The sequence below is a fragment of the Cetorhinus maximus genome, chromosome 11, assembly GCF_964194155.1.
Source record: "Cetorhinus maximus chromosome 11, sCetMax3.hap1.1, whole genome shotgun sequence".
In the NCBI taxonomy this organism is placed as follows: domain Eukaryota; kingdom Metazoa; phylum Chordata; class Chondrichthyes; order Lamniformes; family Cetorhinidae; genus Cetorhinus; species Cetorhinus maximus.
The window spans coordinates 120,835,934-120,850,061 of record NC_135889.1 but is presented as its reverse complement, the minus strand read 5'-3'; the positions used below and the strand labels follow the sequence as shown (position 1 = coordinate 120,850,061).

The window sequence follows — 14,128 nt, the reverse complement described above, 5'->3', positions numbered from 1 at the left end:
CTGCACCGGAATGTAACAACTGGGACAAAGCGAGGAGGGACCACCCGGTTACAAAGTATCCAGGAGATCAATGCGACTGTTACAATGTTGCACTAAAATTATTCTGAGGGGGGTTTCCTTGTGGTAAACCGGTTAACAGGGCTCCCAAACCAATAACAGGATGATCTTACCTCAGGAAAACTATTTAAATACATGTGTTAAAAAACAGATAGATTTCAGGGGACAGCTTATTATATTTAACATGATCAAAATAACCTCCCATGTTTGGTGGGGCAGTTTTTAAGATTCTGTTTATTGGAAGTTATGAAGTTCCAATGCTCCTACCTGTCTCAGTGAGCAGTGACCCCCTTGGCTCTCTCTCTCTGTCTCTCTCTCTCCCGCTTTCTCTTCCTCGGTGTTTCTCTCGCTGTTTCTGCCGGCCTGCCCTTCACTCTGAGCTCACCGCGACGTCGACAATAAGCTGCAGAAACGTCCAGAAAAAAAAAATCCCTCCCGTCCCAGGACGCACGCGCGCTCACTCAGCACCAGCACCACCACCCTCCCTCCCTCCTCCCCAAACTCGTGTCAGTCACAGAGAGGCTGCAGATTGCAGCATGTGCTAAACTGGGAGCTGGGACTGTCCAGTCAAGGAAGAAGCTGGGATTAAGGGACTTGGGGTCCGTCAGGAGCTCGGGAACTGTCAGAATTGCTTCCCCGGGCAGTTGGGGGTCCCCTGCTGCGACTCACGGGGAGAAGCAGCCAATTTGCTCACAGCAATCTCCCACAAACAGCAGTGTGATAAAACACAGAGATAAAAACAAAAAGCTAAAAGCTACTGCGGATGCTGGAAATCCAAAACAAAACAAAAACAGAATTACCTGGAAAAACTCAGCAGGTCTGGCAGCATCGGCGGAGAAGAAATCAGTTAACGTTTCGAGTCTTCATGACCCTTCGGCCGAAGGGTCATGAAGACTCGAAACGTTAACTGATTTCTTCTCCGCCGATGCTGCCAGACCTGCTGAGTTTTTCCAGATAATTCCGTTTTTGTTGTGTGATAAAACACCCCGTTTTGTTGCTGAAAAATGTACTTATAAAAACTGGAAAGGTACAAGATTACGTAACAGTTCAAATTTGACATTGCACAGAGCACAATGCAGTTCAGTTTCACCACAGTACACGGCACTCTGAGCTGCCTCACTCCACCCACACCTGATTTACAATATACATTTGTATTTCATGTCAAAACGTTCTCTGCTGCACACAGCTCGAGGGAACCCACACGGGTTCCAGTCCCTCACTGTATAACGGGCCCTTCCCCGCTGAGTCTTTGTGGCGATTGGCCCAAGCTTTAGTGCATCTTTCAGCATATAGCCCTGGACCTTGGAATGTGGCAGTCTGCAACACTCGGTCGTGGACACCTCCTTGCACTGGAAGACCAGCAAGTTTCAGACAGACCAAAGAGCTCATAAAAGACTCAAATAATGGTACTTGTTGGGGTTAAGATGTTAAGTATTGGCTAGGGAAAAGCCTTTGGTCTTCTCTGCATGGTGTCATGAGAATGGTTCGTGTCCGATCGAGGGGCAGATAGTTTAACGTCTCAACCAGAAGATAGTTCAGAGAAAGTTCACTTGACTCATTCCTGGGATGAGGGCCTTATCCTATGAGGAAAGGTTGAACAGGTTGGGCCTTTACCCATTGGAGTTCAGAAGAATGAGAAGCGACCTTATTGAAACATGTATGATTCTGATGGGACTTGACCGGAAGGATGTTTCCTCTTGTGGGGGAGACTAGAACGAGGGGGACACAGTTTAAGCTTAAGGGGTCTCCCTTTTAAGATGGGGATGAGGACACATTGTTTTTCTCTCAGAGGGTCATTAGCAAGTAGAATTTTCTACTCCAGAGAGCAGTGGAGGCTGGGTCATTGAATTTATTCAAGGCTGAGTTGGACAGATTTTTGATCAACAAGGGAGTCAAAGTGGAGCAGATGAGAAAGTAGAGTTGAGACTGCATGGAGTTTCACAGACTCTACGCCTCGGAAGCAGGCTATTTAGCCCAAATGGTCCATGCCAGTGTTTTCAAAAATCTTTTTCATTTGATTTGGGCATCGCTGGCTAGCTCAATATTTATTGTCCATCCCTAATTGGCCTTGAGAAGGTGGTGGTGAGCTGCCTTCTTGAACCGCTGCAGTCCATGTGGTGCAGGTACACCCACAGTGTTGTTAGGAAGGGGTTTCCAGCATTTCGAACCAGCGATACAAGCCTCCTCCCACTCTAACTGCCTTTTCCCACCCTGCCCCTTCATATATTTCTCTTGATTTCTCCCTTGTGTATACCTCAAGCTTCCCCCTAGAATCATGGACTGCTGACTGCACAGAATGAGACCGTTTGGCCCATCACGTCCATGCTGGCTCCTTGAAAGAGCAACTCAGCAAGTCCCCACTTCTCCGCCTTTTCATCATTGGCCTGCAAATGTTTTCTATCAGGATAACTATCCAATTCCCTTTTGAAAGCCATAATTGAATCTGTCTCCATCACACTCTAAGGCACTGCATTCCAGATCCTAACCTCACATTAAAAAAAATTTCCTCATGCGCCTTTGATTCTTTTGCTAATTGCCTTAAACTGGTGTCCTCTGGTTCTGGACCCTTCCGCCAATGGGAACAGTGTCTCTCTATCTACTCTGTCCAGGTACGGATCACATGATTTTGAACAGCTCTACCAAGTCTCCGCTCAAACTTCTCTTCTCTAAGGAGAACAGTCCCAGCTTCTCCAATCTATCCCATGTGACCGAAGTTCCTTGTCCCCGGAACCCTTTCATGAATCTTTCCTGCACTCTCTCTGAAGTCTTCACATCCTCCCTAAAGTGTGGTGCCCAGAATTGGACGCAATATTCCAGTCGAGGCTGAACCAGTGTTTCGCAAAGATTCACCATGACTTCCTTGCTTTTGTGCTCTATGCATCTATTTATAAAACCCAGGATCCCAATGCCTCCTCAAGCTTTCTCAGCCTGCCCTGCCACCTTCAAATGATTTGTCCACATATATTTCCAGGTCACTTAGTTCCTGCATCCCGTTCAGGGAGTTTCCCTGGGAGTTCTCAACATTGATTCTGGACTGCATGAAGTCTCACGTCATCAGGTTAAACATGGGCAAGGAAACCTCCTGCCAATCACCACCTAACACCCAGCCACCACACCACATACACACACACCCCGCCCCCATCAGATGAATCAGTGCTCTTCCATGTCGAACACCACTTGGAAGAAACGCTGAGGGTGGCAAGGGCACAGAATGTACTCTGGGTGGGGGACTTCAATGTCCATCACCAAGAGTGGCTCAGTAGCACCACTGCCGACCAAGCTGGCCAAGTCCTAAAGGACCCAGCTGCCAGACTGGGTCTGCAGCAGGTGGTGAGGGAACCAACAAGAGCGAAAAATATACTTGACCTCATCCTCACCAATCTACATGTTGCAGATGCATCTGTCCATGACAGTATTGGTAGGACTGACCAGCGCTCAGTCCTTGTGGCGATGAAGTCCTGCCTTCACATTGAGGATACCCTCCATCGTGCTGTGTGGCACTACCACCATGCGAAATGGGATAGATTTCGAAAACATATCTAGCAACTCTAAACTGGGCACTGTGGGCCATCAGCAGGAGCAGAATTGTATACAGCCACAATCTGTAACCTCATGGCCCGGCATGTCCCCCACTCTACCATTACCATGAAGCTAGGGTATCAATTCTGGTAGAATGAAGAGTGCAGGAGGGCATGCCAGGAGCAGCACCAGGCATACCTGAAAATGAGGTGTCAACCTGGTGAAGCTGTAACACAGGACTACTTGTGTGCCAAACAGCATAAGCAGCAAGCAATAGACAGAGCTAAGCGATTCCACAACTAAAGGATCAGATCTAAGCTCTGCAGTCCTGCCACATCCAGTCATGAATGGTGGTGGACAATTAAACAACTCATTGGAGGAGGAGACTCCACAAATATCCCCATGCTCACTGATGTGGGAGCCCAGCACATCAGTGCAAAAGATAAGGCTGAAGCATTTTCAACCACCTTCAGCCAGAAGTGCCGAGTGGATGATCCATCTCGGCCTCCTCCGGAGGTCCCCAGCATCACAGATGCCAGCCTTCAACCAATTCGATTCACTCCACTTGATAGCAAGAAATGGCTGAAGGCACTGTATACTGCAAAGGCTATGGGCCCTGACAATATTCCGGCGATAGTACTGAAGACTTGTGCTCCAGAACTTGCTGTGCTCCTAGCCAAGCTGTTCCAGTACAGCTACAACACTGGCATCTACCCAGCTATGTGGAAAATTGCACAGGTATGTCCTGTACACAAAAAGCAGGACAAATCCAATCCGGCCAATTAACACACCATCAGTCTACTCTCAATCATCAGTAAAGTGATAGAAGTGGTCATCAACAGTGCTATCAAGCAGCACTTGCTTAGCAATAACCTGCTCAGTGATGCTCAGTTTGGGTTCGGCCAGGACCATTCAGCTCCTGACCTCATTACAGCCTTGGTCCAAACGTGGACAAAAGAGCTAAACCCAAGAGGTGAAGTGATAGTGTCAGTGAAACCTTGCCCAGCCTGTCGAACCCCACCATCATCTTCAAGACTTCTGTGAGGTCTCCTCTCTATCTCCTCTATTCTGGGAAAGGGCTCCAGCCTGCTCAATCTCTCCAGATAGTTGCATCCCCTCAAACCTGGAAACATCTTGGAAGCATAGAAATAAAAACAGAAACTGCTGGAAATACTCAGCAGGTCAGGCAGCGTCTGTAGAGTGTGACTAGACTTAACTATTGCAATGCCCTCTTGGCCAGCTTCCCATATCGCTCTGTCTGAATGAAAACTTGAGCTCATCCAAACTCCAAACTCTGCTGCCTCTATCCTACCTCGCACCAAGTCCCATCCACACAATCCCCTCTCTCATTCTCATTGACCGACATTGGCCCCAAATCTGGTTAAAATCCCTTCCCTGTGTTCAAATCCCTCCATGCTCTTGCCTCTCCCCAAATCTGTAACCTCCTCCAGCCTAGCAGCCTTCTGAGATCTATTAAGTTGTTGTGATCTGGAACGTGCTGCCTGAAAGGGCGTTGGAAGCAGATTCAATAGGAACTTGCAAAAGGGAATTGGATGAATAGTTGAAGGGGACAGATCTGTGGGCCTCTGGGGAGAGAACAGGGGGAACGCGACTAATTGTGTGGGTCATTCAAAGGGATGGCACGGACATGATGGGCTGAATGGCCTCCTTCTGCGCTGTAAGATTCTATGATTCTATGAAACAGAGTTAACGTTTCTGGTTGATGGTCTTTCAGAACTGTTGTAGCTGTGATGGAATCATAGAATCTCACAGGAGGCCACTCAGCCAAACATGCTTGTACTGGCTCTTTGAAAGAGTTAACCATTTTCAACCCCCACTCCAGCTTTATTCCCACAGCCCTGCAAATTAATTCACTCCACTGATTCCTGGGATGAAGAGGTTAACTTATGAGGAACAGTTGAGCAGGTTGGGCCTATACCTCCTGGAGCTGAGAAGGGTGAGAGCTGACCTTATTGAAACAGCGAAGGACGACTAAAAGATGACTAAGGAGGGAAAAATTAGAGTACCAGAGAAAGCCAGCCAGAAATATAAAAACAGATAGTAAGGGTTTCCATAAATATTTTTAAAAGAAATGAGTTAACAAAGTGAGCATTGGTCCGATAGAAAATGAGTCTGGAGAATTGATATTGGAAAACAAGGAAATGGCAGATGAATTGAACAGGTATTTTGCAACAGTCTTCACTACAGAGGAATCAAGTAACACCCCAGAAGCAGCTATAAATCAGGAAATGGAAGTGAAGGAGGAACTCAGGAAAATTACAATCACCAGAGAAGTGGTACTGAGTAAATTGTTGGAGCTGCGGGGCTGACAAGCACCTGGGTCCTGATGGACTTCATCCTAGGGTCTTAAAAGAAGTGGCTAGTGAGATAGTTGATGCACTGGTTTTAATTTTCCAAAATTCCCTAGATTCAGGGAAGGTCCCATTAGATTGGAAGATAGCAAATGCAACTCGTTTATTCAAAAAGGGAGGGAGACAGAAAGCAGGAAACTACAAGCCAGTTAGCTTAACATCTGTCATAGGGAAAATGTTAGAGGCTATTATTAAAGAAGCTATAGCAGGACAATTGGATTAGTTCAAGGTAATTGGGCAGAGTCAACATGGTTTTGTGAAAGGGAAATCATGTTTAACCAACTTATTGGAGTTCCTTGAGGAAGTAACATGTGCTGTGGATAAAGAGGAGTGTACTATACTTAGATTTCCATAAGCCATTTGATAAAGTGCCACATCAAAGATTACTGCGAAAAATAAAGGCTCTTGGTATAGGGGGTAACAGGTTGAATGTATAGAAGGTTGCCTGGCTAACAGGAAGTAGGGAGTGGGCATAAATGGGTCAGTTTCAGGTTTGCAAGATGTGACAAGTGGTGTGCCACAGGGATCAGCGCTGGGACCTCAACAGTTTACAATTTATATCAATGACTCGGATGAAGGGATGGATGGGATGGCTGCCAAATTTGCTGATGACACAAAAGTAGGTAGGAAAGTAAATTGTGAAGAGGAGATATGGAGGCTACAAAAAGATACAGATAGATTAAGTAATTGGGCAAAGATCTGGCAAATGGAGTATAATGTGGGAAAATGTGAAATTGTCCATTTTGGCACGAAGAATAAACGGGAAGCATATTATCTAAATGGTGAGAGATTGCAGAGCTCTGAGATGCAGAGGGATCTGGGTGTCTTAGTGCATGAATCACAAAAGGCTAGTATGCAGGTACAGCAGGTAATTAGGAAAGCAAAAAGAATATTATCATTTATTGTGAGGGGAATTGAATACTAAAGTAGGGAGGTTATGCTTCAGTTATACTGAGCGCTAGTGAGACCACATCTGGAGAACTATGTACAGTATTGGTCACCTTATTTAAGGAAGGGTGTAAATGCGTTGGAAGCAGTTCAGAGAAGGTTTACCAGTTACCAGACTAATACCTGGAATGAGCGGGTTGTCTTATGAGGAAAGGTTGGACAGGCTAGGTGTGTTTCCATGGAGTTTAGAAGAGTAAGAGGCGTCTTGGTTGAAACATATAAGATTCTGAGGGGTCTTGACAGGTTGGATGCGGAGAGGATGTTTCCTCTTGTGGGAGAATCTAGAACTGGGGCTCACCGTTTAAAAATAAGGGGTCACCCATTTAAAAAGGAAATGAGGCAAAATTATTTCTATCAGAGGCTCGTGAGTCTTTGGAACTCTCTTCCTGAAAAGGTGGTGGAAGCAGAGTCTTTGAATATTTTTTAGGTAGAGGTGGATAGGTTCTTGGTAAGCAAGGAGGTGATAGGTTATCGGGGGTAGGCGGGGTGCAGATTTGAGTTACTCTCAGATCAGCCATGATCTTATTAAATGGTGGAGTAGGCTCCTTGTTCGTATGTTCATATGAAACAAAAAAGATCCTGAAGGGACTTGACAGGGTGGATGCTGAGAGACTAGAACTAGGGGCATAGTTTTGTAATAAGGGATCTCCCATTTAAGACAGACAGGAGGAGAAATTTTTCTCTCAGAGGGTCATGAGTCAATGAAATTCTCTTCCCCAGAGAGCAGTGGAGGCTGGGTCAATGAATATTTTTAAGGCAGAGTTAGATAGATTCTTGACTAACAAGGGAGTCAAAGGGTATCAGGGGATAGACAGGAAAGTAGAATTGAGGCCACATCAGAGAAGCCACAATCTTATTGAATGGTGAATCAAGCTTGAGGGGCCAAATAGGCTACTCCTGCTCCTAATTCATACATTTGTATATCTTCAGATACATGACCAAATGCCTTTCAAAGTCACTATGGAATCTGCTGCCACTGTGTTTTCGAGTAGAGTCTTCCAGATCTTATAAGGTCTACAGTTTCCCCAGTGTTTCAAAATTATGTTTGCAATATGGAGACCGGAGGCAGGCTTGGTACTCCCAAGTGTGATTCTAGGTAAATTTAACATTCACTTCTTTGAAACCAAACCTACTGACTAGGGTGAGAGTCCTACCATATATATTGAGCCTTGCCAAAACAGCAATCTATAGATCTAGGATGGGCTGGACCATGGCGGGGGCTGTGGTTACTCTAATCCCCCTCGTCTCTTCTGCAGTCTTGCCGGTGACCATCTGGTACATGCAATGCCCACCAGAAAACTTGAGGCCCTCTGTGACCAGTGGCCATTGCAGTGAATGGAGCGTCTAATGGATATTCACAACAATATTATAATTTAATGAAGCTTGACAAACTATTTATTTATTTAGTGTGTACATAATCAGAGATCCCAAGCAATAGACCTGTCAGTGGCCAGATGAAGTTCTTTTAAGCCTGTTTTGAGGAACTGCAGCCCATCTTTCAATTAGGCACTTTACAGCCTTCCAGGCCTCAACATCGAGTTCAATCATTTCAGATCATAATCTGTTTTTCCAGACAGTGGGTGCAGGAAGTGATTCTGCTGCTGCCATTCACACCTCCTCTAGACCCATCTTTTGTTTCTTTAGTTATTCCATTATCATCCCCTTTTGCACCCCCGGCCCTTTGGTTATTCAATCTCCCCCCGCCTTCCACCCTGTCACAGACTTTCCATTTTGTTCTTTGCTCCCCTCCCCTATCTTTGTACCCACATTAACTCTATTATGTCTCTAACTTTCTCCAGTTCTGATGAAGGGTTGTGGACCTGAAACATTGGCCGAGATTCAATGGGCTGGATGCAGGAGAGGTGGTAAAATGACAGCGGAGGGCATCGGGAGGGAAGCCACAGAATATTTCCAATGGCGGAAACAGCAGCGGCTTGGCTGGTCATCACTGGAGGCAGCTGGTTAATTAAAGTAATTAACTGGCCTATTAATCGCCATTTGGCAACTCCCCCATTTTACAGACATTGGAATTTCCACCCATCCCCACACCTGCCACCACGTGGTCAGTCTGCCAGTCCATTGTGAGGCTGCAGCTCCCAGAAAGGACTAGGCCTTCCTTTCCTGAGGCTCCGTGGTCCTCATGGAGGACAATGGCTGCCCCGGTGGCTCTGATGCCGCTGCTGGACGGTTCACCCTCTCCAATCACCAACATCTCCAAATCTCTTACCGTCCCTTCGCGGGTGCCTTAACATAAAGACACCCTCTCCCTCTCCTTGCAGTCTCAGCAGCGACCACCTCTGTCAGTGATGCTGCCGTGGCCGCAGGGTTGATGGCCTTCTAATTGTCCAGCAGACTGGAGAGGAGGGCCACTGCCCCTAATTGGGCGGCGGTCCCAGGGGTAGCCTCTTAACTGGCTGCCACAGCTATATGGTCCCATTGTCCATTCATATCGGCTCAGGTCCCAAGGTGTTCTAGTCAAATCCTGGCCATTCACTCTGTTTCTTTTCACAGATGCTGCCTGACCAGCTGAGCATTTCCATCATTTCCTCATTTTAATTGATATAAATATATTAAATATATTGGCATGCTGTTGCTGTATTAAACATAGTAATTATTGTTTATTATATTAGTTGTTTTCTCCGGTGTTTGTCAAATACCTTTATGTTTCTGTCTGGCTACACTGGCACAATTTGGAGTCACCCCAACAGTTTGTCCAAAAAGAGACCTAAACACTACAAGTTCGCAATATTGCCTAACTCAGCAGAGATCAAGCATTGAAGCTGGGACATTTCTGGTATCTTATGGCACTGAGTTCGTACACAGCTTATCCAGAGACTCTGCTACTCCATCTGTTTGAGCGGATTTACAATCTGTCACTTATGAATGCAGCTAGGATCAAATCAATGGGGGTTTAGTTGCCTTGGCTATTCTCCCTCTCACTCCCACCCACCACCCCCATGAGTTCCAAGGATAACTCACCCAGCTCCGTGCCATAAAAGGAGCTTCTTAACAAGAGCCTGGCCTGCCTCAGTGGGTGGCATTCTTGCTTCTGAGTCGGAAGGCTGCGCGTCCTAATCCCACTCCACAGACCAGAGGACAAAAATCTAGCCTGACACTCCTTGTGCGGTGCCGACGGAGTGCCACAGCGTCACAGGTGCCGTCTTTCCGATGACACGTTAAACTGCCCGGTGCTGCAAGTTTCTGATGTTATGTTCATTTCAGAGCTACAGGCTGGATGAAGGCACAGGGTGAGAGAGGCTGTTTGCTGTGTACGGGGAAGAGATGAATATTACATAGAATTCACAGCATAAAAACTTGCCACTTGGCCCAACAGGTTGTAAGATTATTCAGTTATTAACCAAAATACTAAGTGTTAAAATCTAACTTTATTATTAGAAACTAACGTCTAACTTTATTCGGAACTTGTCTTGATTGTATATAGTATAGCGGGAAAACTTAAAAGTAGGGCACATTATAGAAAAGATAGAGGGATTCTGAGAGTTTATGTTAAGTTTTGCTACCCACAGTAGCAAAAAGCTGAGACCTTGAGGGCTGTCTGTGAGAAATTGTGTAAGAATGGAATGCAGATGTCTCTCTCTATGATAAGAAAGCACAGGATATAAAAGCCTTGACATCACCGAATCACAGAATAGTTACAGCGCAGAAGGAGGCCACCTCCCTCGCCTTCTCCCAGTAACCCTGCATTTTTTTTTTCAAATAATCATCTGATTCCCTCCTGAGTGCCTCAATTAAAGCTGCTGCTGCTGCCACACTCTCCGGCAGCGCATTCCAGACCCTAGCCACTCGCAGTGTGAAAAGCATGTTTCTCATCTTGCTTTTGCTTCTTCTACCAATTACTTTAAGTTTGCGCCCTCTCGTTCTCGATCCTTTCGCGAGCAGGTCAGCAGCAGAAATGGTATAACCGGGGACAGAAATCGTAGGATGCCTCTTGTTTTCTGTAGGCCGTCAAGGAAGTCGGTAGAGTCTGGTCAACTCCACCAAGGGACCTACGACACCATTGGAAGGCCAACTGAGGAATGACTGTACGTATTAAGTTAGGATATAAAGATTTAAGTATTAAGTTAGGAACAAGGTGGGCGTTTAGCCTCTGACGGGATAGGGTTACAGATAGTTGGAATCGTAACTGTGGGCAGGATTTTTCAGTTGGCGTGCAGAGGGCGGGCGGGCCCAACACGCTGACACATGACACGAGGTGACATCGGGCGTGCGTCCCGACGTCATCTCACTGTCCTGCGATATTTCATTCGGGGGGGGGGCGATTGCCGGAATCAGCTGCGCGCCCGCCGATATGTAAACGGCCTATTAAGGCCATTAAGGAAGTAATTGATGAAATTGTTAACGCTGCACGTTAAGGTTGTTGGGCAGGCGAAAAGCCCAAGCGGCCTTCAGGTTTTTTTAGAAAACTTCATCCACGAGCGGGATGACGTTTCCTAAAGCTTTTATTAAATAAATTTTAAAAGTTTCCTGAATATCAAAACGTCCCATCTCATGTGACACAGTCACCTGAGGGGACATGTTTAAATACATTTTTAAACCATTTATTTAATTATTTCTATATTGATTCAACCTCCTTGAGGCAGCTCCGTGCCTCAGGTAGATTGAAGCACTCTTTCACAAATGCACGAAAGAGCGCTGGCCCCGACTCTCCCTCCTTCCCCCGCCCACACCGGTAGCGCTGAGCACTATGGCTCGCGTATTACGTTGGGCGGGGTCTTAATTGGCCCGCCTGCGTAAAATGGCGGCGCGGAGCCGATCGTGCCTGCCCGCTGCCTGAACAATTCAGGCCTGTATTTCGTGATTGCTGAATGCAGCCCTTCTCTGAGGGCTGTGGGTATTTCAATAAAGCCATTGTGAATTATCAAAAGAAACTTGTCTCGCTGGTCATTCTGTTCAAGCCATAAACTTGTGAATCTGGTGTCACGAACTTGAATATGGGGAGGGTCTCTGAGGTATATGCCTTTTGAGGGCATATACCTTGGCTGTGCCCGAACCATTTCTTTGAAGGTAGCCCATTGTTCAGTTGCCATTTTGCCTGCCAACCTTTGGCTCCAATTTATTCGGCCGAGATCCATCCTTACCCCATTGAAGTTGGCTTTCCCCCAGTTAATTATTCATACTCTGGATTGTTCATTTTCCATAGTCATCCTAACTCTTAAGATACAATGATCATTGTCCCCTAAATGTTCTTCCACTGTCACTTGATCTGCTTGGCCCACCTTAATCCCAAGAACCAAAGATACACCATCTTAGGTTGTCCCTCAATTTGAGGATGATATCTATTCAGGGTCGTGAGTTTCTGCCGTGGGTCTTCATGTGACTGAACAGACCGATTCTTGACCAACAGATCATTGGGCACATGGGGCAGGACATCCCATGAGGTAGCGCGATCCGGAGTGCAGGGTTTGCTTCCTTTTCTTTCCTTCTCTGCCGCTGATCTGCCTCATCATTAAGATGTTGGGACTCAAAACCGTCGCCGCAGGCAGGGTCCACGTCCTCACCAGTCAGCGATGGGCACGCTCCTCAATGTGAGGGGCCTAACATGGGCCACTCCGCCCCTGGTCTGGGACCTCTCCCTGCTGATGTGAGCCAGCTTCTCCTGCATGAAAACAGGTGGAAAGAGTGTGAGAAGGACACATGGCACTACATGGAATGTTTGTGTGGTGAGCGGAGCCATGAACGGGGTAAGGATGCGTGCTCGAGAGGATATGAGCCTGATGGAGATGTAAGGGTGTGTGTGTGAGAGTTAGCGGTGTTGTCCCTTGAGGTGTGAGATCCCTGTGGACGTGTGATGGGTTTGTGAGTGTGTGAGTTGAGAGCGATGAGTGACTTGCCCTGGCGGAACGGAGATCATTCATCCTCTTTCAGCGCTGAGTGGCTGCCCTCTTCTGCAGGGCGTTGGCACTGACCACCGCCTCCCATGCTGGATTTGTCACCTTGCTTGCTGGCCTTTGCCCAAAGTGAGGGCAGAGGACATCACAGCAGGCCTCCATGGCGTCCAAAAGGCATTCCAGGGATGTGTCACTGAATCCGAGGGCTGCAGTCTTCTTGCCTTTCGGGCCATGTCTTCTGTGTAGCATTCCTGCGCTGGAAGCACTGAGAGGTGTGCCCGCATCTGCACATTAAATATGGCGCCCAGTGTGAGGAAGCAGCGTGGCAGGTGAATGGGAGGCCACCCCTCCGATCACAAAACGCAATGTTTCCCGTGGATGTACGATTAATGAGGTGGGATTGGGACAATACAGCGTGAAAAGCCGCCATTACGGTCAGAGGGTAAAAAGTTCCTCTTGCTGCCCGCTACCGCACTTAGTCCAAATCTGGGAATTTGCCCAGTGAAACAGTTGAACATTTGTTCTTGATTCTGGGAAAATAAATATTTTACTTCAAATCAGATTTCAGGAGAAAGTTTATGGAGTCAGATCTTAGAAAATATCCTGCAGCCTCCAACTGTAGTCTTCTATATGTCTCCCTTCCCTTTACCCTACCTTTGATATCAATTTTCAATCACCCATATCCTCCTCTTCACCAAGACCGCCTCCATAACACTGCCTTCATCCATTTCTTGGTTGTCCCCAGACTTGACTATAGTTATACTCTCCGAGCTGGCCTCCCAACTTGAACCCACTGTAAACTTGAGCTCATCCAAAATTCTGCTGCAGTACCCCAACTTGCACCAAGTCCTGTTCACCCAGCACCTCTGTGCTTACTGATTTATATTGGCTCCCGATCCATCAACCCCCTCGATTCTAACATCCTTACCCTTATTTTCAAATGGCTCCATGGCCTCACCCCAACCTCCTCCAACCTAGGATCACTGCACTCCTCCAATTCTGACCTCTCGGGCGTCATTGATTTTAATTATTCTATCTTTGGCAGCCATGCCTTCAGTTGCCTAGGCCTCAAGCTCTGGAATTGCATCCCCGGACCCATCCACTCGTCTCTTCTCCTTTAGGACACTCCTTAAAACCTAGCTCTTTGCTGAAGCTTTTGATCACCTGTCCTAATATCTCATGTGGCCTGGTGTTAAATTTTGCTTGATAAAGCTCCTGTGAAGCATTTTGAGACGTTTTACTATATTCAAGCTGTCACCAAGCTATGCCCCTTTATTTTCGAAAATATTATTTTTCAACTTGCAACTGACTGGAAATTTTGCGATTTGAACTGAGACAGAGCAAACTGCTTAAAAATGCACAGCCACATTCCAAGGTGAAGGT

General features: G+C 46.7%; 1 protein-coding gene across 6 annotated transcripts in view; it reads right to left on the bottom strand.

The window, feature by feature from the left end:
* Window positions 1-14,128, bottom strand: part of dnajb2 (DnaJ heat shock protein family (Hsp40) member B2) — a 151,879-nt gene that overhangs the window by 53,923 nt on the left and 83,828 nt on the right. For 2 of the 6 annotated variants that reach the window (XM_078552702.1, XM_078552701.1), the window contains exon 1: window positions 325-497. The gene's annotated coding sequence lies outside the window, so the exon portion shown is untranslated. Of the gene's footprint in view, window positions 1-324; window positions 502-14,128 lie in introns of those variants that run through there. The other 4 variants (XM_078552700.1, XM_078552704.1, XM_078552699.1 and 1 more) reach the window with 4 other exon arrangements.